We start from the raw sequence: 25,381 nt of genomic DNA, 5'->3' as shown, positions 1-25,381 counted from the left end.
ACAATAGGCGTCTGCATTGACAGGCTCGTGGACAAGGCAGGGCCATTGGTAGATGTGTCAAGTCGCTTCGATTATATCCTGCAGAGAGAAAAAAAAAAAAAAAAAAAGAAACAGAGAGAGAAAGGAGACGGAGAATATAAGCAGGGGGTAGACCCGTCAGTCGCAGCTTCGCGCTTGCCTCAAGCGAACTTGTTGGGCCCGTCCGCCGAAGTATGCTCGTTTATGTAATGTATCGAGCAACACGCAGGGGACGATGCGTGAGATGGGAGCCTTTGAGGGACATGGGCTCGCGTGACTGGCGCTGTGCAGACGCCCCAGGCAACGAAGGGAACCCGACAACCGCGATCATGTCCAACACATCGCTCGGTCATCGACTGCTCACCTCCCCCTTCCGCCGTCCCATTACTAAAAAGAAACACGCAGACGCACGCCGAGACAAAACAAAATGAAAATAAAATAATAATAATAAGAATAAAAAGAGCGCGCGGGGCTGATCGCGGACAAACGCTCCCCCCACCCCGAACCATCAACAACCGAGTTCACGCGCACACGATTCTCCATTCACGAGAAACCAGTTTCTTCCACGCGTTCCCGTTTCTGCCTTTGTCTCTCTCTCTCCTCCTCTTTCTCTCTCTCTTTCTTTCTGTATCTCCTTCGCTCTCCCTCAGACACCGCCCTTCTGTGACGTCGCCGGTGACGTCAGCGCTCGCCCCTGCGTTGTGCTGCGCGCCCTGTTGCAGCCCGTAGCACACGCGGATCGGCGGCGAGAAGCGAGCAGCGTCAAGCGTAGGGGCACGCGCTCTTCGAGTCACCGGTCGCCGATACTCGCGCTCGGGCTTCGTTCGCTCTTCTCACTCCGGATCCCGAGTTGCGTGGGCGAGAAGGGAGCACAGCAGTCCGGGCAACTGGTCTCCCGGCGGTGGGCATCCTCCACGTCGCCCTCGAGCATTCAGAGGTGAGACGACCACTCGGGCGATGTGGGACGCGCGCTTCACTCCTGTTTTCGGTCGGGGCTGCTTTGCTCCCAATCCCGTCCCACACTCCGAAGAACTTTGATACCCCAAGGTTTCGATTGCTCGATTCGAAGGATTTGTTCTCGTGCTTCTTATGTCCGCAATGTTGGGAATAGGGGTGGAAAACAGGATGGCCGGCATTCTTGTGAACAGAGCTCATTAGTATGTTAATGAGCCTTGTTCGCACCGAAGACGGTACCTGTTGGTGTTTAGCGACTCAAAAATTGCCAGAGAGAAAAAAAAAAAGAACACATAATTTTATTTACGTTTGCAAAAAAAAAATATTCTAGTATCTTCTTTTTCGTACGCTTTCCTCTATAAACGTTTGAGCCGTGGCTTCCGTGTACGACAGCGAAAAAAAAAAAACGCATTTGGGCTGAAGTTAAAATTGGATTATAGAGAGTATCAACGCTACGCATTCCATTACATAACATTTTAGTAGATCGTTCCGATACCTGCGATAACGATACCCGATGACAAAACGATGCGTGCACAAAGATGTCCCTGAAATATTGGGTATCGTTATCGGAACGCTCTATTAAAACTCCCTTAACTATGGAATCGCACATTTGGACGCTTATTGAGGACACCTCGTGTCTGTCACGCGACGGGCATTTCGCTCATTTTCAGCGCGTTAGATAATTGCGGGCTACTAATGATGACGGCAGGGCGCTCGAAGCCGCCCATTTGCGCGCTCGCCTGCTTGCGAGTGTCAATACGAGTTTGTAAGAACGCGCGCGACTGTCGCAACAGGTCAGGCGACGTATTGACCGGACCCGCCGCGCGTTTGGATTTCATCACCGTGTTGACATCTTTTATGTGGGCCGGCCAAAAGGTTTAAGCCGTCCGACGAGGCGCCCCCTGGCATGAGGAGGAAGTGTGTAGGCACTCGTAAAGAGCGAGCATTACGTACACTGCGACGTCTCACGCAAGTGCACTGGACCGAGGGTGAGCGTGACACGGTCGGGGGAGGGCACGCGACTAACTGGATCTCCGGCCTCACTCTGGAGACCCCGAACAGGTTCACGCGACTGATCTGCTTTTCCGCGGCTACGCGGGGAGGAGCTCTTCTTTTCCATGGCTGGACGACGTCCTGAACTATGGCATCTTGGTGGGGACTTTCCTGTTGTCTTTCGGCTCTCTACAAACGCTCAGTGAAGGCCGCCGCGGCAAACAAGCGGGGTTTTATTTTCTTTTTCTTCTGGAAAACCAGTACAACAATACTTGGGTAACTGGCGCTCCGCCAGATGAATATAACGAGTCCAAATCTCGTAGTCGGCGAGATCGTTATTCAAAGAAATTTAACGCGTTTCGTGGTAAAGTCGTAATTGCGTGTACGAACTTGAGGCAGCGGGAAGCTAGTCAGCCTCAATGGGCTCTCTGACGTCTCTCTCGCTGTAGAGGAGGAAGTTTGCCAGTGCATGCAGCGCGACTGCTAGCCTGGAGTCTTTGAAGTGCACCACGCAGTTGTGTGTGATACACGACCGCCACGCCGGTACGATGCTCATCCAGATCAAAATGGGCAGGGATGGGGATTGAACCCAGAGCACGAGCACCCCCAAGGTCAACTTTATAAAATAAAAAATCGACATACACCCGGTTTATATATATATATATATATATAGTTTTTTTTTCTTCTTTTTTTTGTCAAATACTTGAACCACGGCGACTTGAATTGATGGCCACAGCGCCGTATTCATCTCAACGTTCGGACATTATGCACGCTGCGGCGACGAGAGCTAGGAATTGTGCTTAGTTTTACCTTAGCCTGGGTCTGATCTCTTTGAGGACAGCGATCCGTGCTCCGTCCAAGTAGCTCGTGCTTCTGTAACCTTCCCCCGGTGTTGGAGCTTAGGTTCCGTACACTGCCTCCGAGCATACGCAAATATGACGTTTAATGTTTAGACAGCGAGAGGTCAGTCTGCCTTTGAGGTCTGGCTACAATGGTTCACGGTGCCTGGACTGGAACCCAACCGAACCAGAGCGTCTATGAACCATTCGAATGATCGTCTTTTGTGTGCCACCATTTTCGTCGACTAGGCTGTTGTGGGACACGCTCTGAGCATGCGCATTAGCTGTTTTCTGCGGAATATCAGGCGCCATGCACACAGCCCCGTGACTCAAGAATTTTCGCCAGGGTGATAAGCGCAGAAAAGGTATATGAAAACTACCATATGCAAAAAAAGAAAGAAAAAAGCATGGCAGGTTCTTTGGGCTCGTAATGTTCACAATCTAGTATGTACAGCAACTAGTATACTAGTGATTACACGACCGCACGCCGGTACGATGCTCGTCCTGATCGAAACTCCGCCTGTTGTTACCACAACGGAACCCTGTCGTGGTTCGTATAAAACACAACGGATACACGAAAGTCCGTGCCGCGCTATTGAGGTCACGCTCGAGGCCGGCAGAGGTGCTTTTTTGCACTGTTCGTCTAAATCCCCCGTTTTATGGGTACTCCAAGGGCCTTCAGAACGAGCTGCTTTAAAGAATCGGTGAACCAGCGCACGCCCATGGGCACGCGCACAGAGTCAAAATCGGAAGCTGATTCGCCGATTGTTTTAAAGGGTTAGTTCTGGATGCCTTTTAAGCGCATATAAAAAGACATTTTCTATTTAAATGTAAAGGTTTTTCTTCTCTCTACATTCGTAATACTTCTAGCAGAAAGAGGACGAGACTCGTGTCGTTTAATATTATCTACGAACGTCGTGATAGTTTTGGCAGTACGACCTTGCTACAGTTGCACTAAGACTAAAAAGGAGGACACCATATATCCAAAAGGACCATCACTATACACTTATAGTTTAGTTTCAAGGCTTCTTTCTTCTTTTGACCGCCAGGCGCTTCGTATATCTGACTCGCTCGAGAAGGCAACGAACCTACCGCCACAGCTTTCTGTCTCTAGCCGCCAGGTGCCGTCAATTTCGCCTGGAGTCGCCAATACTTCGTCTCACTTTAAGGTTGTGGCTGCTGCTCGGCAGGAAAACGAGTCCGGTTTCAGAGTATGCGAAGCCAGCAGGCAGTTTGCCCACCCAGGACTTTACAGTGCGCGACACCGTATAGCGATTATCAGAACTCGGGAAACGTATAAAGATGCTGAAGAACGCGATACCCACGCACACCAGCAGCATCTTATATTACACGATACCTTACGTACACGATCAGCTGAGATCGAGAAGTTCGATGGCGTCGCGTGAAATCGCCGTGAGTGTAAACGAAATATTAGGTTGACACAAGTTGGCGCTCCTCTGGCGCTGTTAAATCCATGGCTGAATTATCTCGGATAGGATATGCCTCGACGTTGCTGACTCCGCCAACCGTTAATACATCGATTCGAGTCGTTCTAATTCTGGGCTCTTCACGAATCCGCAGCTGGCAGCAGCACGAGTTAGAATCAGGTGGGGCATAACATGTATTCGCATAGTGTGGGCAGCAGTCGTGGGTTGGTCATTTCGCGACCCGTGACACTGTCGTACAAAACGTAAGTTTTGTATAAATATACCTCGAGAGTGCACAATGTTCTATTCCGCCTGTTTCCTCTTCTCCTTTGTATACTACGCTTCACCTTACGATGAAGCACGGCGACCTCTACGAGCGATCCCACCAGCCAATTTAACGCTGCGGATGCAGCACGTGTTCCTCCCGAAGGTTATGCGACTCTCAGGCGGCATTGAGTTGGCTCCGATGGCTCCCTCGGCGCTCCAGTGTACGAGGTGAAACGAAGTCTCAGGGAGGCCTAGTGGCCCTCGACGTTCGCCGGCCCTAAAGCAGCCACGTGCTGCACGCATCTCAGCTAACGAGTCGAGCAAGTTTACCGATCCGATCCGCGAGGTATACATTGCGGAGCGATCGTGTTTCTCGTCGATCGCGAGCCGCCGCCCACTCTGGCTCGCTCGTCAATCTCGCTAGCTTCGGCGAAATCGTATACGTGCATCGTCGAGTGTCGCGTGGGCGACATCGGGGGAAGTCTCTGGGTGCAATAAAATACTACGTGTGACCATATCAGACGAGACCCGCCAGTCGGGTACCCTGTCTAACATGTTGCAGTTTAGTGAAGACTAAATAGTCGAGACTATAGGCTTTTAACGAACCTCGTGGTATTGAGATCGACACTGGCTATTTGTCCACTCGTGCACGGGAGAGATTGAACGTGCACCTTCATATTCGGCCACCTCTACAGTCTAGTAACCATGCTGACTTTGAGACAGCATGCAGATACATTATAGATGCTTATGGTACGGTAAAAACTCCGAAGTCCGCCTTTTTTGTCGTATACAGAGCTAATAGGACGTCTCAATCATGGTTTCCAATTGCAAAGGAAACCTCTCAGCGCAGTTGTATATGCGCAATGCTGGCAGTCGCATTAGGCATTTGGTTGTATATAGCAAAATATAGCGCTATAAATCTGCGTCTATCCGATTAAAATCTAATGGACGTTCATTTCTATTGATTCTGCATGGGCGCGACACTCGGATAAAGGAGTGGACTGTGGAACAAATGGCGCGAAGAAGCAGCTTTTCTTAGGTGGAAGCTAAAGCGCAGATCACAGAAAGTGTAATGTCTATCGTTTGGTTCCTAAATGCCTACTATCGGAAAAGTAGCGTTATCATTATTGACGTCGACATTAACATTAGCTCCGTATAATTGCACACGGCGGATACGATGAATAAAAATTGCAAACGACCACACGAAGTGTGCTGCGGTTGGCAGCGGTAGCTGCCGCGTTGTGGAAAGGCATGTTGGAGGAGAGTTTCCTTCAGCCAGTGTGGTGTGCAATGTTTGCAATGGGCTCTTTGCTTCCAGTGGAATTAATGTAGGAGACGTATGTGAGGAGAGATCCTTGCCGGTGCGGTGAGGAACGACAGGGAGAGCAATGCCTCTGCTGTAGACTGGGGTTTTTTCATTCGTATTTAGAGCCCTGCATATCTGCGGATCATTCGCGGATATCCGCAGTAAACTGACGGATATCCGCGGATAAAAATGAATCGGATTTGGCGGATTGCGGATCGGAGGCGGATGACAGAGGGTCGGATGCGGATATCCGCGGGTCCGGATCTACAATTTTTGTCGAGGCGGCCCATAAACGTGTGACAGTGTAGAGTGAAGAGGTGAGTGACAGTAGAAAGTGCATCATCGAATGTTTTGCGGGAACAAGTTACTCTCTTAGAAAAAAAGTGTGTATCGAGAAGAAAATTGTTCCTTACTCCAAGAAGGTCGCTTTAGACCATTCTATCTCGCCAAAAATGCCGCCCATACAAAAAGTTAAGAGATGCGAGGGCATCGATCGTCCCGCGCTTTTTGGCAGGGAAAGAGCGGAAAACGTTCTTCGGGCAAAGAAAACCTAAAACGTGCAAGCCACAAGAAATTATAGAAGAAGCCTCATCGACAAGTGAAACTTAGTGTGTGTGCGCAGTTTCGGGTTCGTGTTTAAAACAGAAACCAATATGATGCTGCCATTATTAAATATTGTAATATTTTCCCAGTGGTGTACTCACGTCTTACAAGTATAAACGAGTACTTCGTTACGTTGAGCGACCGCCTTTTTTTGCCCACTTTTTTGATTGTTTGATGTAAAAAAAAGTTACACAATGTTATTAGTCTGTTTTTTCTTTATTAATTTTAATGGTTAGAAAATTCGCGTCTGCTTAAAGTAAGTGTTACAAAGCAAAAAAAAAAAAAAAAACAAAAAAAACAAGACGCATTAAAGTTTATTTTCTGTTTGAGCGCGTCTTATATTAATAAATATTTATTTTGTTTCATCACTGAAACGGGGAACCAAGACAAAAATCTGCTGGAGCAGCTTGACGGAGGTCCTGGCCCCCTTTACAGAAGGTGATTCCTAAGCAATTACAAAAACGAACAAAATAGCTACATTGAGAGAAAGAACACTATTTCAAATCTACAGATTACGGATCAAACAAAAACAAGAGAGAAAAAAAAAATAATACATTCATTGTGGTATACAATGGCACAGTGATCCGTACGCCTTAGCCGTACTTAAGAAAACAACCCTAAAATAATGCTCGTACCTCTGCCAGCGTCATTGCATGAATATCAACACCTTTTAAAAATAATTCATTTAATAAAGCAGTTAATTGGTAACTTAGCGTGTGGTTATAATATAATGTATGCGATGGTGAAACAAACCCTTTTTCTTTAGGGCGGAGTTGATATGAGGAAGTGAAAAGGACTAGGTTACATAATTCCTCAAAAACTTTATTTTTAAACTGCGTAGACTTCTTGTACGCCACAAGAAGTCGAGACCTGTAAATATTTGAAATTGGGTTTATATTAAGCAATGAGACCAAGTGTTCAGTATGATCATAGTATGAAACATTGGCAATAGCACGCATAGCTTTCTTTTGTAAAGTATGTAGTTTATTTATATTTGTTTTTGTTGTATTTCCCCAAACTAGATGACAATAATTAAGTTGGGAATATACCAAAGCATTGTAAACTTGGAGCTTAACACAGCGAGGTAGCAATGATTTAAACTTCTGGGAAAAGTGTCTCAGACGCCCAGGATGATCTCACAACTGCGATAATCTTTCCAGAGACGCGAAGTGTTGCACTTTTTGCTACAGCTACCGCTGCAAAACGACAAGAAATGTCCAGCGTCTATTTAAATCTTTGGTGCGTACTTTGTTACCACCGATTCAATAAAATAGCATGCGGCGCAGATTCCTCGCCGTGCCGGAACTCGTAGGATATTTCCGTGGCTAAAGGGGCGGGAAAGAGGCTTTTCAAAGCACCGTGTGCTGTCAGCGTCAGGCAGTCCATTAGCCACGCTGCACCGTGTGCGCCTAATGGACTCAATGCAAAAGTAGGAAAATCTGTACGCCGACGACTCGCGTGTGTGCGAACCGGACTTTAATCCGCAAATGGGACTGACGGACACGTGTAGTTTGGTAGTCCGGCATTGTGCAGCGCGGCGCGGCGTTCTTGGAAGCCCGTGGAGCTCCCCTTCTCGGCGAGTGGGGAAGCCGTGCCGAAGAGTGGACTGACCCTGACTGACCGGACTTGCAACAACGCGGCGGCCCCGGTGACAAAAGCGACGGGCTGACAGGAGGGAGGGACACCCCTGCTTCCCTTCCCGAAGGAAAAAAAATATGGGGTGGGAGAAAGGGAGGGCCATTCCTGGGACAAGGTCATTCGTGCTGTCTACATGGGATAGAGTCAGGTTTCAAGGGTACTCAAGGCCCGTCCAAAGAGGATATTCAAAAATTGCGAGGCAACACGACTCCGACATAAGTCATGCGGCGGTCCGCTTCCGTCCGTCTCATTTATTTACTTCTTTTTTTTTTTTGCCGGGGAGAATGCTTTTTTTGTCAAGTTTCTCCCGTGTCCTCCACGGGGGCCTTGAGCATGCTCATTACGTGGGTATGGACGACCACTCACAAGCTCTGTTGGTTGTCGATTAATCGCTGAAGGCCTCCGCTGCTCATCAGGTACCGAAAACGGGAAAGGGAAGGGCTGTGTTCGAAATCTTACCCAAATAGAACCGAGCTACTCAGGCGGATCGTGTCACGTGATAACACAGATGGAGCGACGCTGGACGCGGATAGACTTTCGAACACTGAGGCAGAGGCACAAAACCCTTACCCTAGAGCAGAGCTGGCCAAATTACTCATATTTTGTAATTAAATTACATTACTACCGTAATATCCCGAGTCATCGCCCATCCCCGAGCCAGCGCCCACCCCATTTTTTGGGCCAATATCGATTTCCGAAAAAAACACCGAGTCATCGCCCACCCCTTCAAATACCCCAGCGTGGACTCTGCGATCCGCGAACACTCATCCTACCCGAATGACGCGGCCGCGGACCTTACAGTTGGAGGACGTCCGTGACAAAGTAAAACGAAGGAGGGAAAGACACTTCTTTTTGTTTACGAATTTTCTCCGTGAGTGACCCCAAAGTGGTCGTGTATCCGTGCGAAAAGAAAACGATGGAGATAACAAAATAAGAGTTTGTTAATGTAACCGCAGAGTGTTAGGTCAAAGTCTGTCTCCGCCGAAGTAAGGTCACCGCGAACCCGCTCCTTCTTCCCGCCCGTCGCGACCGCGGTTGTGCAATATTTTAGGCAAAGCCAACGCGTAAATAAAGCTTTGCTGGAACGCCCTACACAGACGTTTGCAGAGCGTCCCAACCGTGCATTGATAGCCCGCCGTGCACGGACGCACGTATGTACGCACCAAACAAGAAAGTTGCGCAAGAGCTTGCAATTGACAAGGCGCCCGACTTGGCCCGACGCCAAAGTATTTGTCAACGCGACCGCCGGCTTTCCCGCTTTCCCATCATTGCTCTGGGTCGCTTCTTTGGTCCGTTCGCTCGCTCGCTCGCTCGCTCGTTGCGCCTGGTCGGTTTTTCTATTTTCTTGTAGACTTTTTTTTTTTACTAACTAGGAGAACATAGTGGTGACATTCTTTCACGGAACAAACGTTTGCGCTATATGCAGATCGGCGGTGTTTCTAGCGCGTATGCAAGCGACGGACTTCGCTATAGTAAAATATTCTTTCGTGAGCATCTTTTTCTATAAAACAATGAAACTAAATCGAGTTTTGAGTTTGATGTATCTCTTGGGCATCAGCGCTAGATACGCAGAGAAAAATGGGCGGTTTTTTCCGCTTTTTTTCAAGTGTTTGTGCTCACCCACCGAGACATGGCCCACCCCACTTTTTTAATGAATTTCAGGCGGTAGGGGGGTGGGCGATGACTCGGGATATTACGGTAATTACTTTGCTGAAAACTGCTGAAATGTAATTAAATTACATTACAAATTACTACAGCCAGAAAGTAATTAATTACCATTACAAATTACTTTTAAAAGTAATGACATTACTTTCGCATTACTTTTGTATACTTTTAAATATAAAGGAGCCATTGATAACTTCCTTTTACAAATAACTTTATTTACATTATTTACACAGTTCATGGCACACAGCTAGAACTCCCTGTTGCATGTTTACCGATGGACAGAGGAACGCACGCGACTGATCCGTTTCCCACTCCAGCCCGGACAACTATTTTTGGAAATGACTGAGGACCCTACGCGGATTATCTCTGGGAGGGGGAGAACACTTGTCATTGTTCGCAAAATCGCGTCGAGGGCCGTTCCACCAGGGGCCTTGGTTCAACCTACTTCCACTCCTTCGTTTCCCGAGAATGTCGAGCAGAAAAGCTCGAATGGAAGGCACTTACCAGCCCTATTTCTCACAGTGGACGATAACACAGAGAGGGTACGCAGTATGCATCAGAAAAAGTAAGCGGAAACTTTCAAGAGGGGCCAGAAAACGTCGAATGCAAAACCGCAAAACATGGGTAGAGAATCGCGCTGAGCGGGTTTTCACAGTTCAAGAGAGTGGCAGAAAATGTCTAGCTGATAGCGGGCGCGAGAGTCGCACCAGCCGCATTAGCATCAGCAACATAGCGGCGGCCAAAGAGCGTTTTTTGGAAAGGTGTAGAGGAAAAAGAAAAAGTAAAATAAAAAGAAAAGTGCCTTGTGTATTGTGGACACAAAAAATATGCCTGGTGCGAAAAAGTAATTAGGTAATTTAATTACAATTACCGTCGCTGGAGTAATTCATTACATTACTAAATTACCTGCTCCAAAAAGTAATGAATTACATTACTAATTACTGGAACAAGTAATTAAATTACTGTAATTTCATTACAGTAATTACATTACTGCCAGCTCTGCCCTAGAGTAAGATCGAGTAAAGTTTGGAACACGGTTCAGGATACGAGGGCCCGGCAGAACAGATGGACAGCGTTGGCAGGTGGCGTGTGACGTCAACACTGACGGGCACCGAGGTTACCGAAACGCGAAGGAAGCTAGAAGGAAGATCGTGATGTTTGCTTGGTAATGTTCAAATAGACACCGGACTGCCGGACGCTTCAACCTCCACGATGTTTGACGGAGTCATGTCGCCTCACGATTTCTGAAGTGTCCTGTTTGGATGGGCCTTCACCGGCCGGCGGCTTTTCCCGGTTTGTGCCACCTTTAAGAAACTGTAGTCACTTCGGAGCTACGGTGTAGGGAGAACCTTGTCTTGGGTGTTTTGACTTTTCAGTCGTGATTTCTGTCATTCGCGTATACATGTAAATGTACGCACGGAATGTCATGACGATGATGATAGGTAGGATTTTAGGAGAGAAAAGCGCTAAGTGATACAGCTACAAGTGATCTATGTCCACGTTCTTCCGTAAATATGTAGTCAACGTTGTGTGAGAATTAGTAATTGTTTTGGTTAGGATTTGGAGTGGTTAGGTTAGGTTTCTTCAGCAGGTGTACACAGACAATAAGATAGTTAAAACATGGGAAGCAGGAACCACACACACCCGCAGCAATAAAAAGAGGGCTCAGACAGGGCTGTCCACGGTCACCTCTGCTCTTCATGATATATCTTAGTGAAATGGAAAATAAATTAGAGCAGAGCAACTTCGGTTTTGATGTGAGTTATATGGAAGGAAAGAGAAATGTAGTGCAGGTAATACCAGCGACCGTTGTATGAGGACGATATAGTATTTATGGCAGATAGCCAGCATACGCTACAGGAACTAGCTGGAATATGTGGAGAGGAAGGGGGACACCTTGGGCATGAATTTTAGTAGTGACAAGTCTGGAGTAATTGTATTTAATGACGAAAAGAGGGAACCCCTGAGGATACAAGACATTGTAATAGACCATGAAGGAAAATACAAATATCTGGGAGTCTGGCTCAATGAGGGAAGGAAATAGCTAGAGGAACATGAGAATATAATTAGAAAAGGGAAAATAAATTAATCTGTCATGACGCTCAAACGACATTGGAACTATAATAGATATGAAGTGGTCAGAGCTATACGGAAAGGAGTGATGGTACCAGGACTGTCTTTTGGAAATGGGGTACTGTGCATGAAATCAGAGGTTCAATCAGGATTAGAAATTCGAAAAAAAAAAAAGCGTAGGCAGATTGGAACTGGGAGCACATGAAAATACACCAAATGAGGGGAGTACAGGAGGCATGGACTGGTCGTCTTTTGAGAGCAGAGCGACAATTAATAAGCTGAAATTTGAACAAAGGTTGACTAAAATTGACGATACGCGCTGGGCACGGAAGGTATTAAAGTATTTATACATGAAAAGTTTAAACACAAATTGGACAAACCGAACCCGGAAGCTTACATTTAAATACCTACACACTAATGGTGGGGTTGAGCAAACTACTTCAGTGGAAAAGGGAGTGAAGGAGGCAGAGAGAAAAATGTGAGAGGTAAGAATGCAGAAAAAATCTACTCTAACAATGTACGGGACACAAAAGCAGGGCATAAGAAAGGAAAATGTGTTTGACAATTCACTTGGAAGTACTTTACTGTTTAAGGCGAAAACGGAAGTTTTGAGGGAAAAAATTGGCTTAGAACGGGCGGGAGGAATCATATGTTTGTCTTCTTAGACTTAGACTCGGTGGCGTAAGCTACTGCCCGTTACAAAGGGTATAGCCATTAACATTCATCCATCCATCCCATCGGCATATTTTCGAGAAACAAATTTTCTGTAGGACATCATGGTTTGCTATCTTTGATGGCTTAAAATGTCTCAAGACGAGTCATCCCCTGAGCCCATAGTAGCTAACAATAATGAAAATAACACCCCAAAAACCCTGAGCGTGACCAGGGAGGAGTATAAATTAGGGTGAGTTGGGGGGGGGGGGGGGGGGGCTTCATAACTTTTATTAAGGCGAACACCTTATATGTTTCATCATTCAGTCGACCTTCAATGTCCTTGAGCGAAAAACACGTCGGCGAGGCGAAATGTACCAAAACGTTTACGTGACCACTCGGGCGAATTTGAGGCAATGAAATTAAGAAGGATGACAAAGTGAAGTAAAAGGAATTTAATTTAAGTAAATCATGTGTCTGTCTTTATTGCATCGGCGCTTGGGCTTTCGCCTTCAAGTCGTCTTAGGGATACCATAAGAGACCCTGTGAATTTTCTTTTATTTCAAGGTCATCAACCGGGGGAAATTAGAGAGGGAGAAAACACGAGTGTGCCATGCGAAGTATCGTAACTGTGAAAGATAATCTAAACAGCTATCACAGTTAAGGCCCTTCAACGCCACACACCTAAGTGATGCGTACCTCGGAGGTCAGACAACCGGGTTCCATTGGACTGCCCGTAAACTTCCTGCCACGTTGCCGCCGTTGTTGATGCGAAGGGCGACCCACGGCCTCGCGATGTACGCAGGGCAGCTCCTCTCGCCCGAAACCCCGCTTTGGAATTCTATCACGACAGCTTTCGAGAGAAGGACCGGACCACCTGGGTCGGCCCTCGACGACCGACGCCGATAAAGCGGTCGTGACCGCCATTCCACTTTATCGCCCTAGAGAAATCAACGTGGCGGGCCTGCCAAGGGAATGCTTTCACCTCGCATTCCTTGCGACGCGTAAACGTGAAGGCGCGTTCGTGCCGTCGAATGGTTGGATGCGCCTTCGTGTAAACATCGTATTCATAGGAAAAAGACCTGGACTCCCTCGAACGTGTGGCAGCCTCGCGCCAGTCGGAAGTGCCGAGCTCTTGGAAAACTCTGTCGTGCAGAAAGATCGGTTTTGTGATGCCGAGTCGTAAGAGGAAATTCATCTCGTGGAAATGTTGCCTTCACGGTCCGATGTAGTCGTCGCATATATGGCGGTACTGTCTGCACCGCAGCATGGGCACCGGCGCAGCGGGCTATAGATGCGAACCGAATTAACAACGCGCCCATCGAGGGTTGTAAAAATAAATCCCTCCAGCATCCGCCTTCGGTTTTCTTCGAAAGAACACCGATAAAACAAACTAATTTTTCGTTTAAAATAACGTTTTCCGTTAGTGCAATTGCTTTGAGAGCATCAATAAATATCGCCCTTTCTCTTTCCGTCGTCAAAGTGTCTTTGTTTCGCTGACAGCGCCACTATACTATCCCCGGAACTTTGGCGGGCGTTACACTATACTCGAGTTTCTCTTACATATATATTCCGGGCGGGGGTGGTCTTTGCGCGGGGGCTACCTTACGCGGCACGATGAAAGCCGATGTTAACTCGGTGTTGGTTGCCCACGCCGCCACGCGTATAATTAAAACCTTGCACTCAGAGGCAGCAACCGAGGGACAGGAAGTGGCCGCCGCCGGTTCCCTAGCCGCCTCCTCTCCCAGGGCGTCCCCCGACGTCTTCGGTAACACGCGTCAAGGCGATCGTACACACGCGCAAACGACGCCACGGTGTTCGCAACGAGGCGGCGGCATACGTGTGCGCGGGACCCTCGGAAGAAGTTGGTCCGCCATCACCGGAGGAGACATCGGAGCAAATGGAATCGGCCGCGTGGCTCGTAAACTATGCGGGCTTACCGGTCCGTGGCGCCCGCGGAATCTGCCACACGCTGCGACCGGGAAGACTTCGGCCGCGGCATTTCTTCCCCTCGAGTGCCGAAAACGGGCGCGGACACAGCCGGCGTGTTTGTGAGCGCGTGTGCGTCGGTCGGTCTGGACGCAAGAGGCGAGACGCCGGACGGTTTTCCGCGAAATGGGGTCAGTTATCTCGCGAGCTAACGGCCAGAGAGAAAGTGACGGAGAACGTGGGACGGAATGAGCATCGCAACAAATGCAGCGCGCCGCCGAGGACTGTATCTTTCGAGGAGCGATCCATCACTCCGGGAGCAGCGGGAGGGCGGGCGGGCGGCGGGGAAATTCCTGGGAAGTGACGCGTACTGCGAAGGGACCCGGGCCTGGCATGACTCGGCGTTTCGGAGGGAGCGCGTGTAGTTCAATTACGCGATCCCGCCCTCGCTGTCACTCCGCGACGCCAACGCCGCCTTCTTGGGTGGGTGTGGACTCCTTCGAGTCTCGAGGCGGGTGGGCGAGAGCCAATGGTATCGTTCATTAATGATTATGGCCAAAGGAAGCTCGAGAAATGTGGCGTGTTGGTGGCGGCGAGTTACGAGGAAAAAAAATAGGCATGCAGGAGAAAAGGGTTGGCACGTGAAATGGATTGGCGTGTCGTTTCGTTTGTCCGGTTTTGTTTTTTCTTTATTCGTAACTTATCAACCGCATAGGGGCCTGACGAGAGTTTTGCGGCTTTCTGTGTTCTAACGATCCCTTTCCTTACGACTCAGTCTGGTGACCTTACTTATTAGTCGGGGCGTGATAAAAATGGCCGATTCGCATCCTCTTAGTTCCACGATACATTTAATTTTCCGATGTCATGAAACTACACAACGTCCTAAAAAAAAAAAAAAGAAAGACTATTCTAAAATTTAGCAATTTTATTTTCGGATGCTACGAAGATTTACATTGTGGGCCGGAAAAGTCCTTAATTTTTTAGCATCATACCAGAGGGACCATGCGCGATATTAAACTTTCTAGCCACAGCCTCCGGATTGGATGGATGCGCTTTCTTCTTGCACTTTAATGCGCGACATATCCTGCCCTCATTGCTGGCTAGGCTGCAGATCAAATGAACACGGCTCATTAGCGCTCTAGGTGTTCTTTGAGTCTATATTCAGTGAAAGGTGAAGAACCCATGTAGAAGCCGCGACTCCAGCACACCATCCGCTGAGCTTCGGATGCGCGTGCACCGAGGTGTTATCAAAGAGAGAAAGCTCGCGCTAGAGGTGGAGCATCTACTGGGTTATTAACCTGTCACCGAATACGAGGCAGTTTCACGAAATAGCAAGTGCTCCTTTCTTCACAGAGACATGTGAGTCTCCCCTTGACCAATGTCTCAAATGAAAAAAAAAAAAAAAAAAAAAAATCATGATTAAAAAAAAAAAGAAATTAAGAAAACAAGGTTTATTTTATTTAAATCGCCGTAGCCATTAAATACCGTTGTTTAATCACTAGATGTATCTTTAAACGTAACAAATTGACTCATAAATCTGCCCGATCACCAAAAACGACGCGGAAGAACGAATTACTGTAAATTTAGAGTAGAGTTTAAATAAAACAAATTTATCGAGTAAACACTACAATAGAAGAAAAAACAAAACAACAGCTGGATATTTTTAGGTTAGCGAAAAAGCTTTATCTATTTTTTCTTCCTTTTGCGTTCTCAATTTCTTGCAATAGGACATTACTTGTTTCCAGACGACAGCCCAGCCACTTCGACCGACAAAACGCGTTCAACGAAAGGCGAAGCGCAACAAACGAATGTCTCGTTACTCGCTGAACGCGCTACGTATAGACACAAGTGATTGGCCCATAGCACAGGCATTTGTTAAGAGTAAGAAAAGAGACGAGTTTCGAGTGTCCTCGAGGTTATGTACTGTTGTCTAGAACTCGAGGTTGGCTCGCTATTAGACTATCGTCGTAAACACCGCGTCGTTTCGCTACGCCTGAGGCGTCTTCCCTGTATGACGTCCTGTCCCATGAGTCATCCAAAAACGGTGAGCACACATGCTCGAAGCATGGAATATATGAAGCAAACATGGATGGATGGATGGATGATATTGGCTATGCCTTTTGTAAACGGGCGGTAGCTTGCGCCACCTAGCCTGAGAAAATGCTTTCTTCCCCCACATCTTTCGAGACTGCTTCAGGGTTGTCCATAGATCATTTTCTCATCATGTCTGTAGCGAGCGCCGTGCCCTTTGCAGGTTGTACGGGCACCGTGACTGCGGCTTTAGGCCATTGCGTGCGTACTCATGAGTCATGAGTTATAACAATATGTTCCTCTGCCGTCTAGATGTGCACGGCGCGTTTTAGCGAACAAACCGATGCGCATTCTCGTGACCAGTGGGATGTTGATTTCACTCTGGATGTCTGCCTCGTTTTCTTACCCATCCTTTAGGCGCACTGAAACACGGCTAAGATGGCGTCTTTGACAACCGTGTGAAGAACACAAGGAGGTTAGAAGTACTAGGAGGGGGCACGTTGCAATATTGGTGAAGCCTAGTCATAAAAAGTTTAAACGATGTTGTGGCCAACGTGACCGCAGGTTTCTCTGGAAATTGGTGCGCGTGACATGTCACGTGTGAGATGGATGGTTGATTGTAGGATTCCTTGCAGGCTTGCGCGCGCTCCGTCTGGTAGGTTTTATCAGATCGCAGGCTAGGCGAAGGCTAGGCGAGGCTAGCTACGGTCACGTGATGTGGTCACGTTGACCTGATAAGTGAGGAGGATGTGGAGGAAAATGAGAAGGAGGCGAGGCGTCAAGGGAGCATGGCTTGTGGAGGCTACGCGGCTGACGTCCTTCTATCCTCCTTGGAAGAACAGGACGAAAAAGGATAGATGACAGCTCCGTTAGTACAGCACTCCCATCGCAGTGCGACCGTGAAGTGCACGCAGCGGCCAACACACACTGGTTGCAGATATGTAAAGAAAAACAAATTGTAGTGGAGCCTTTTTATACACTCGACTGTCGTTAGCTTACAACGAAAGGACATGGGGGACTTGCCCAGGCGTTACACCGAACATTAATGCGTCACTGTGGGCAGGTGATATCAGCCCGTGGGTTCCTCGTTCGAATCGGGTGCAAACAGAAGTTTCGAAGAAACTGCGTGCACACATTTGTCTCTGCGGTCTTGAAATCACCACAATAAAAATAATCCACCATTTTTTTTTAACTCGACGTATATATATATATATATATATATATATATATATATACTGAATCGATATCCAATTTTTGTGGCAGGGCTCAAACGAGAGAACGTCCAAGGGTTTCACATGTCGTCTCGCTCATTCGTACACTATTTTCGGCCGCTCCTTAATGACGATCCGATTCCGAAAGGTTCGTGGAGCTCGGTAACTCGGAGAAGCACTCGGGTGTATTTTTAAAACAACCTTCATCGTTAGCCACGCGTTGCCCATCTTCTATAGCGTCCTTCGATTCTAGTCCAATTGCTTTTGCCCAGGCAGAATTTAGGACACTAATTACTTTAGAGCTCTCTCAATTGAAAATCGGTTCACCCTCATAGTATAAAAAAAAAAAAAAAGAAGAAAAGAGCGAGAGCGTTTTGGTATTGGGAAACAGAACTCAAACTGGGTCACTCTAATAAGTGGGGCAATAAATAAGAAGTGACAGCGCGGCGGAAAATGGGGGAAGGGGGGGACACCTTGTCGAACGTGCCTAATTAAAAACGATCCCCAGGGTAATTAGTATGGCGCCGGCTCACATTGATCGTCGAGTCGGCATTGTGTTTCTCGGAGTTCTGCCGTTCGGAGCTATAACGCTGGATTCGGCGAGAAGCCCGAAATCGCTCCTTGCCAATGCTCTGGAAAACCGATCGAAACTTTACTACGAGACTTCATGTATACTTCCGGCTCCCGCTGCTTTGAAGTATCGTCTCAATTCGACTTTTATTTTGCCCGCGGACATGGTGTTTATCGACTACCATAATTTTTTTCTGGTTTTTATTTTTTACGTTGTTTACATCCATAAGTGAGAAAAAAAAAACACACACACAAGAAACATATATTTTGCGCAGTATTCCCACAACCCGACATGAACGAAAACATTTCAGAAGATAGTGTCTCCGTCTCAAAACTGTGCTCCTTTCCACGGAACAACCTATAGCTTCATTGAAGGCCGGATACTTTACAGTTAGGAAAGTAAAACGTAAAATATAGAAATGCAATAGTAATGAATACCACTCGGTATACTCGTACCGATATTTGTTTTTCTATATAACAAAAACCAGAAGTCCCGTTCATAGGCCACGTACTGCAATAAAGTGTATCACCGAACGCCTCCACATTCCTCGTGCTTAATACAAATTAAGGAAGAATTTTACGAACTGTTAGCGGCGAGGCCCGACCGAGTTACGAAAGTGGTGCCGACAATTGTGTTTATAGTGCCATATAATTTGATGGCACGAAAAGGCTCTTGAAACAAAAGGCAAAAGAGGGCATAAAGTGAAGTTTCGTGTTCGGCGCTATATGATCGCGTAGGCATCTGACGGTGATTGGAAACTCCGTCGCAGGGACTTTAATTTAATTTGTAGACAGACACCCACAAGTCATCTTTCATAAAAAAAAAAAAAAGAACGTACATGTTGTCGTTTTGGGTTGTCCTGAAGAGAGTACAAAAGGACACATACAAGCTAATGTAGTATAAAAAAAGAAGAAAAAGACTATATATATATATATATTATCGTACTTCGCTCACACGAGAGAGGGGCAAGCGGCGCGGAGAGGAACAAATAAGGCATTTTGTCCGCCATACTCCGATCTCCGGTTGGTTCGCCCGCTATCGCAAATGACGACCCCTTTTACCTCTCTATTGGAGCGCTGCGATGCACTGCGTACTAAGCACACATCAGGCTGACGTCATACGTTATTTTAAAATCGGGAAAAGTGTATTGCGCAATGAATATAAACTTATCTCTTCCACACATCTCACATTCATCAGCGCACACGTAAACATCGCATTACCTCGGTTTTCCCAACGTCACTGGCAGGTTGCGAACAGTCCACCGGTTGTTCCTTCTTCAACATAACCCTACCGTTCATGGTTCTTTGTTTTTGCGGCAGCAAGAGAGTTCACTGAGTCGCGTCGTCGGGTTCAGTGCACTATACTACGCGATGGGGGCAAAACAATTGTGATTAACAACCAAGGGAAAACAGCCTATGGCATTGTGGGGTGCCTGTGACTTACGCACAATTGCGGAATGCTATTGTGTGATGAGAAAAAAAAAATGGAGCCTTCGTACAGCTGCCGAATGAGCGGTATGAACAGCAGATCCGGAACGACGCGCAGCAACCGTGGATGGCCCGGCGAGCGACGGCGCAACAACTGCGCCGTTCTCGCAACCCAGACGCAACACGTGCCCAACAAGGCCGGGACGACGTTCCACCTGGAATTTCGTTTACACAAGGATCCCATTAGCAGTGACTCACGCTCGCCTGCTGCCCTACGCCTGGTGCAGCGTTCATTTTTCTTCCATTCTACTGCACCGACGCCGAGACCCCGCCTTCGAAGCATGAACCCACGCAGAGGGCACGTTCACGGCGCATGCGCAAAACCAACCAAAGTCCAGAAAAGAAAAAAAAAAAAAAAAAAAAAAGAGCCGCGAAAACTAAAGTAGAACGGATCCAAGCGATGGCGGGCGCGAAAGCCGGTCGGCTTACTGTGGGTGTACTAACCCTATCATTACGTCGCTCCGTAGTTTGATACGAAGCTGATGGCCGTCAGGCTGACAGGCTTCGAGGCTAGTGGAACGGCTTCTCTCTTTTGTTGTCTGCTCCTTGTTATTTGAGCGGCCGCCTCATTTGGCCTTGAGGGGCCCGAGTCGGCCGTCGGCCGCCAACGTTTTTAATGAACCGCTCGGCGAGAATCAAGGACGTCCCCTGCTGGCTTCCGTCTCGCTCGAGGCGACGTGGACACCAGTCCGTCTTCGACCGCGCCTCGTCTGCTGTCACGCTCCCGCGCGTTGCGAACGCCGGAGATGTACGAGGAAGCGCATCTTAATTACAATCTGTCCTCGGTGAAAGATTGTACTGTCGCACGAATGTGGCGCAAAGCTAGCGCAACCGCAAATAAGAAAGCCACGCTGCTGCCCCGTGCACGTTCCGTTTTAGCTCTGCAGCCTCCGATTGCAAAAGACGATAATGGATCACCGGGAGCGCGCGTAGAATTATCCTTGAGACGGAGGGAGAGCTGCGATGTGACCGATGGCACGGCTGTATGTATAGCGGCGGCAACTTCACCGAGAGACGCGATGGAACAGAGTTTCTTTAAATACCTAGGGCGTACAATTAATGGGCCGACTTACGCAATCTGTAGGTATTGGTAAGTTGTAGCCTTGGCTCACCCGCTAATTACGAATCTATCTCGAGACAAATCGCAACGAACCCTTGAAATGTTTCCGTCGAAAAAGACGCCTCACCCTACGGGATTCGACTGCGACTGCGGGTTAATTGGGTTATTAAGCGGTTCAATTATACTTTGGAGTGCTTGTAATTAACGCGAACTAAGCGCATAGTAGGCATATTCACTGAAGTTAAAGTTCTTGAGTTCTACACAACTTGTAAAGCTCGAATTTGTGCTAAAGCACGCCCCGGTGCATAGTGGAGCTGGGTACGGGCCATGTTGGCCAACACCACTTAGACCTGCGCTGGACGTTTCTTATTTTGCTCCGGTTAGTCTTGTGTTTGCCTGGAGCAGTGGTTCTCGAATGGGGGTCCGTGGACACTTGGGGTTCCGCGAAGGCAGTCTAGGTGTCTGCGAAGCCCAGCTTCATCAGTCAAGCCCGGCAATAAAAGTTGTATTTTCTCAGATTGAGAGGAAACGTTCCAATTTTCGAGTGAGGTTTCTCGTGTATATGTCAATAAGACAAGTCTACTTCACACTAGCTCTTAGCTATATCATAGCCTCCTCTATACTGACAAAGCCTGGCAGATTGCCACGAGACGCGGCCGCCGAAAGTGAAAAGGTAGAGCTGCAGACAACGGACGAGAGGAGAGGCATGTAACGGGCGCCCCGCTGCGGCGAGACGCCGAAATACACTTGTCCCGAGCAATGGAATGTCCGCTCGTGCTCCTCGCGTTCCTCGGGCTACCGCTTCTTTTCTCGTCGGCTTTGAAAACCATGTTTCGGGTCCTCGCCGCTGCAAAAGCTGTGCGCTGACTACAGGCTCCCCGAGAAATGCTCTGTGCTACCAGATCCTCGCGCTCCAAATGTGCAACCGGGCACTCTCTGGCTCCGTCGTGGAACTGCCAGGTTTTGTGAGTTTAGAGGAGGCTATGGTTATATCCATTCGTTAAATCCCTATCATAACAAACCTACGCCTTTCTCTTCCCCTCACCAAGAACGGTGTCCTCCATCATCTCCTCCGATCTACAATGTGTCCGCGAAACATCGATGGTGGAGAACCATTGGTCTGGAGCTAGCACATGCACGCGTAATCGTACCTTGATTTCATAGCTGTTTGTTCAATACACACAGCCGCACGTATTGAAGTCTATAAGTCAAGCGTCTGCTTCAGTCTGGTCGAGCAGCAGAAGTATGAGGGTTGAGACGGGCTGATACTTCACACATTAAAGACAACCAAAAATGCGCCGCTATGTTGCAGGATAACGCTCACACAAATGCAGCATATTTATGAGTGTTGCACGTATCAGTTGTGAGCATTTTCATTATTGAAGATTGTTTGAGTGAGGGGATCGGTGGTCAGGTGTGTTAGCGCACCGCAGCTCGGAGCACGTGGTGCGAAAGCTCGCACTGCAGAACCCAGGGTTCCTGGGTTCAATCCCTACCCCTGCCCGTTTCGATCTGGATGAGCATCGTACCGGCGTGCTGTCGTGTATCACTACTGTGTGACGCACGTTAAAGACCCCAGGCTAGCAGTCGTGCTGCACTGGCTAAATTTCTCGTCTGCAGGTTGGTCCGCCCGCTATCGCAAACGTCGCAGATGCCAGGGGCAGACTGACTTCATACTGTCTAAACGATCACGCGTACAATATAATTCATTATTAGTTTGAGCGCCCTCCCCAATCACTGTTTCACTAAAAGTGTGCAGAGACAACTGATCTTCAATTGAGGTACCCCTAAGAACCATTTGATGTGGGAGTGTTCGGGCTGCCAAATATTGCCTTTTTTCATTTAGCAATATGCGAAGTAAACATCTCAACTTAACTAGCACAGTCAAGAACGAAATGACGGGGAGTATAAAAAGTCGAGAAGAAAAAAAATATAGAACCGTTTTTTCACGGCCAGAAACACGCACCGAATGATGGTTTGAACGGTTTGGAGAAAACAACAACGAGAAAAGGGAATCTAAATTTACGTCGTCCCACAAACGACTCGAATAATAGAAAAAAGAAAAAGCGAGGTTGCGCTCGCCGTCACTTGGTAGTAAACTGGCACCTTTGCTCGAATGGGGCCGCACAAAGTGCGCAGATTCGCGGCATTCTTCGTGAACACGACTGTGAAGCCCTTCTTTAGCGCAGTCGGGTAGCACCACCCTCCCCGTACTTTTTTTTTCTCAGTCTGAGGAGAGGAAGGAAAGAAACACGAACGTCCAATAACCGGCTCCACGCAGCGAGGAGCGCAGTACTCCCAAGTGAGCAAATTTACGAGTCGGGCCAAGACGAAGAGCCGTGCGGCAGAGTCTTCCAGCAGGAGGCGGCGGGGCCCTAAACTGGTGGCACGGGAACACCGAGTGGATGCGGGGGGCTTCTTCCTCGGCGCTCCACCGTCCGAAAATCGGCGGAGCTACTCGCGGGGCCCTCGTGGAAGAAACTCCAATGGGCAAAGGCAGGCTTCTCGGACTCCCAAGCTGGTTCCGGCAAATTCCTGGCCGTCCCCTCCCCCCCACCGCCTTTCCTCTCGGGGAGAGGAACATTCCTGTGTTCCTCATCTCGACCCCTGCTCCTTCCGGTCCGTGAGCCGTGTTTCAGTGCGGCGTGCGCACTTTAGTTTTTTTTTTTTTTTCTGCGCTCTTTTGTGCTGACCCCCGCCCGTAAATCAGCGGGGGGGTACCGCGAAGGTAACGGCGCGCGGAGTAGACGCTTGGGGCGAGGGTCGCGGGGGAGGGCCTGGTGCAAACGGAGCATCCGGATGCCTCCCAGGGCGCCTTTGTTCCGATGGCACAGCTTCTTTGTTCGAACTCGGAGCCAAGCTGACGGCACCGGCTGGCGAGCTGTGGCTGCCGACGCCGCCGCCAAGGGCCCGCTTGCGAGACCTGCCGCATTGTCTGTCTGGCTCCAGAGAAATATGCTCGTTACAAAGAGCTCAAGCGCTGTCGTGTTGCGAACAAACGAGCACCCAAAAGAAGAGCGAAAAAAAAAACAACACAGCGAGTCGATGAGTCGAAGATAAGTGTCTTCGACGACTGGAAGGCCCTGGTTCTTTCGATTCGGTCATTAAAATATAAATAGGAAAGCCTGCAAGCTTATGGAGCAGGGCTGCTCAAATGGTGACCAGCTGTCAAAAAAAAAGAAGTTGAAGAAAACATTTTTTTCTTTTGAATCCGCTTATTATGGGCCCTGTAAAGAACAAAGCGATACGTAGTCGGGTTTCTTTTTTTTTTTCCTTGTGTGTGTTTTTTTACGTCGGAAGATGCCATTGTGTTATGCTCGCAGTGCCTGTAGAAAAAAATTACCAACAAACAAACAGAACAAACGTTACTCAATTGTGTACTGTTTAGCTTTTAAGTTTTTTTTTCCCAACTTATTATTATTGACTAACTTATTAAAGTGTGAACGTGGCGTTTTGACAGACCTAAGAAAATCGCGACTCGAGGTAGCGATAAAAAAGCTAATAAAGACGCAGACAAAAACAGCTACTTCAAAGGGAACCCAGCAGAACTACGATAGACAATTAGCACTATTGAATTATGAGTGTTTCGTTTCTGCATCGACAGTATACTTTCATGCCACCCATTCATAGACTCTGTGCAGGTTACATGAAGCGAGCGAATTTAGTCGACTATTCGTCAAGACCTCAGCTGCGGATATTATACACGATGAAGAACTAACCTAAATTCCCAATAATATTTGAATAAGGCAATGAACTCGTTCGAGGATGCCAAACTCTCCACAATAGGCATTATTAATTTGCTCCCTCCATCTCCATCCAGGCTGTTCGGAAGAGTAATTACAGAGATACTATAGTATCTCTGTAATTACAACCGCGGGTTCCGATTCTGCATTATTTTCATTTACGAGCTGGTATCGATGTTATACAAAACCCCGTGAGAGAATGAATACGAACGCACAATACGAAACCGGGTTTCGGCACACGACTTTCCCCAACCACCTCGTGTGCATTCGTGGATTGTCCATCCTTCTCATTTTATTATTGGTGGCGACATGCTTCAGTGGCTTCTTCCCACGTTTCACGTTTGTGACTAATAGGGTATGTCGAACTGTTCAGGTTCCCGCCGACTCGTTCTCAGTCGATAACATCTTGCTAACACGGTGTGCTACTCTGAATAGACACAAGGGACCTTTGGTCGATCGTTCGCAAAGAGCCTTGCGCTGCTAGCGGGAGCTGGTCCCCTCACGCTGAGCACGCGCCCGCAGGGCCCGCGATCTGCAGCCTACGATCCACCAAAAAATACCCCAATATGGACTTTTAGCAAACTGTTACCGTGTTCCGCGTACCGCAATACCGGTGCCCCTGAGGCTTGAGGCATGCTTTTAAGCGCGCGCCCGGGTGATACCGTGACCGTGGGGCGCGCGCTCAAAAGCATGCTTCAAATGCTCCGGTAGTGCATATGCGTCGACAACCGGAGGGGGGCTCGGGCTTCGCTTTTCGCTCTGGCCTCACTTGGGCCTCGCCGGGCGTCGCCTCGGCAAGAGAGGTCTCGCGGTGATTGTTGCTCCTTACTGATTTTTCCAAACCGAATGCAAATTCGACCCGTTTTGAAAATCGCAGTCGCGAGGATGCCGCCCACGTCCCGCTCACGACCCCGC

At 48.1% G+C, this 25,381-nt stretch overlaps 1 protein-coding gene across 1 annotated transcript in view; it reads left to right on the top strand.

Moving 5' to 3' along the window:
- Positions 1 to 722: 722 nt before the first annotated feature.
- The window catches only part of LOC8043951, a 33,846-nt gene continuing 9,187 nt past the window's right edge, over positions 723 to 25,381 (top strand). The window contains exon 1 of the mRNA XM_002416463.4: positions 723 to 955. The gene's annotated coding sequence lies outside the window, so the exon portion shown is untranslated. The remainder of the gene's footprint in view (positions 956 to 25,381) is intronic.

This window comes from Ixodes scapularis, unplaced genomic scaffold, assembly GCF_016920785.2.
Source record: "Ixodes scapularis isolate PalLabHiFi unplaced genomic scaffold, ASM1692078v2 PGA_scaffold9__187_contigs__length_104089568, whole genome shotgun sequence".
In the NCBI taxonomy this organism is placed as follows: Eukaryota; Metazoa; Arthropoda; class Arachnida; order Ixodida; family Ixodidae; genus Ixodes; species Ixodes scapularis.
This window is presented reverse-complemented; position numbering and strand designations above follow the sequence as displayed.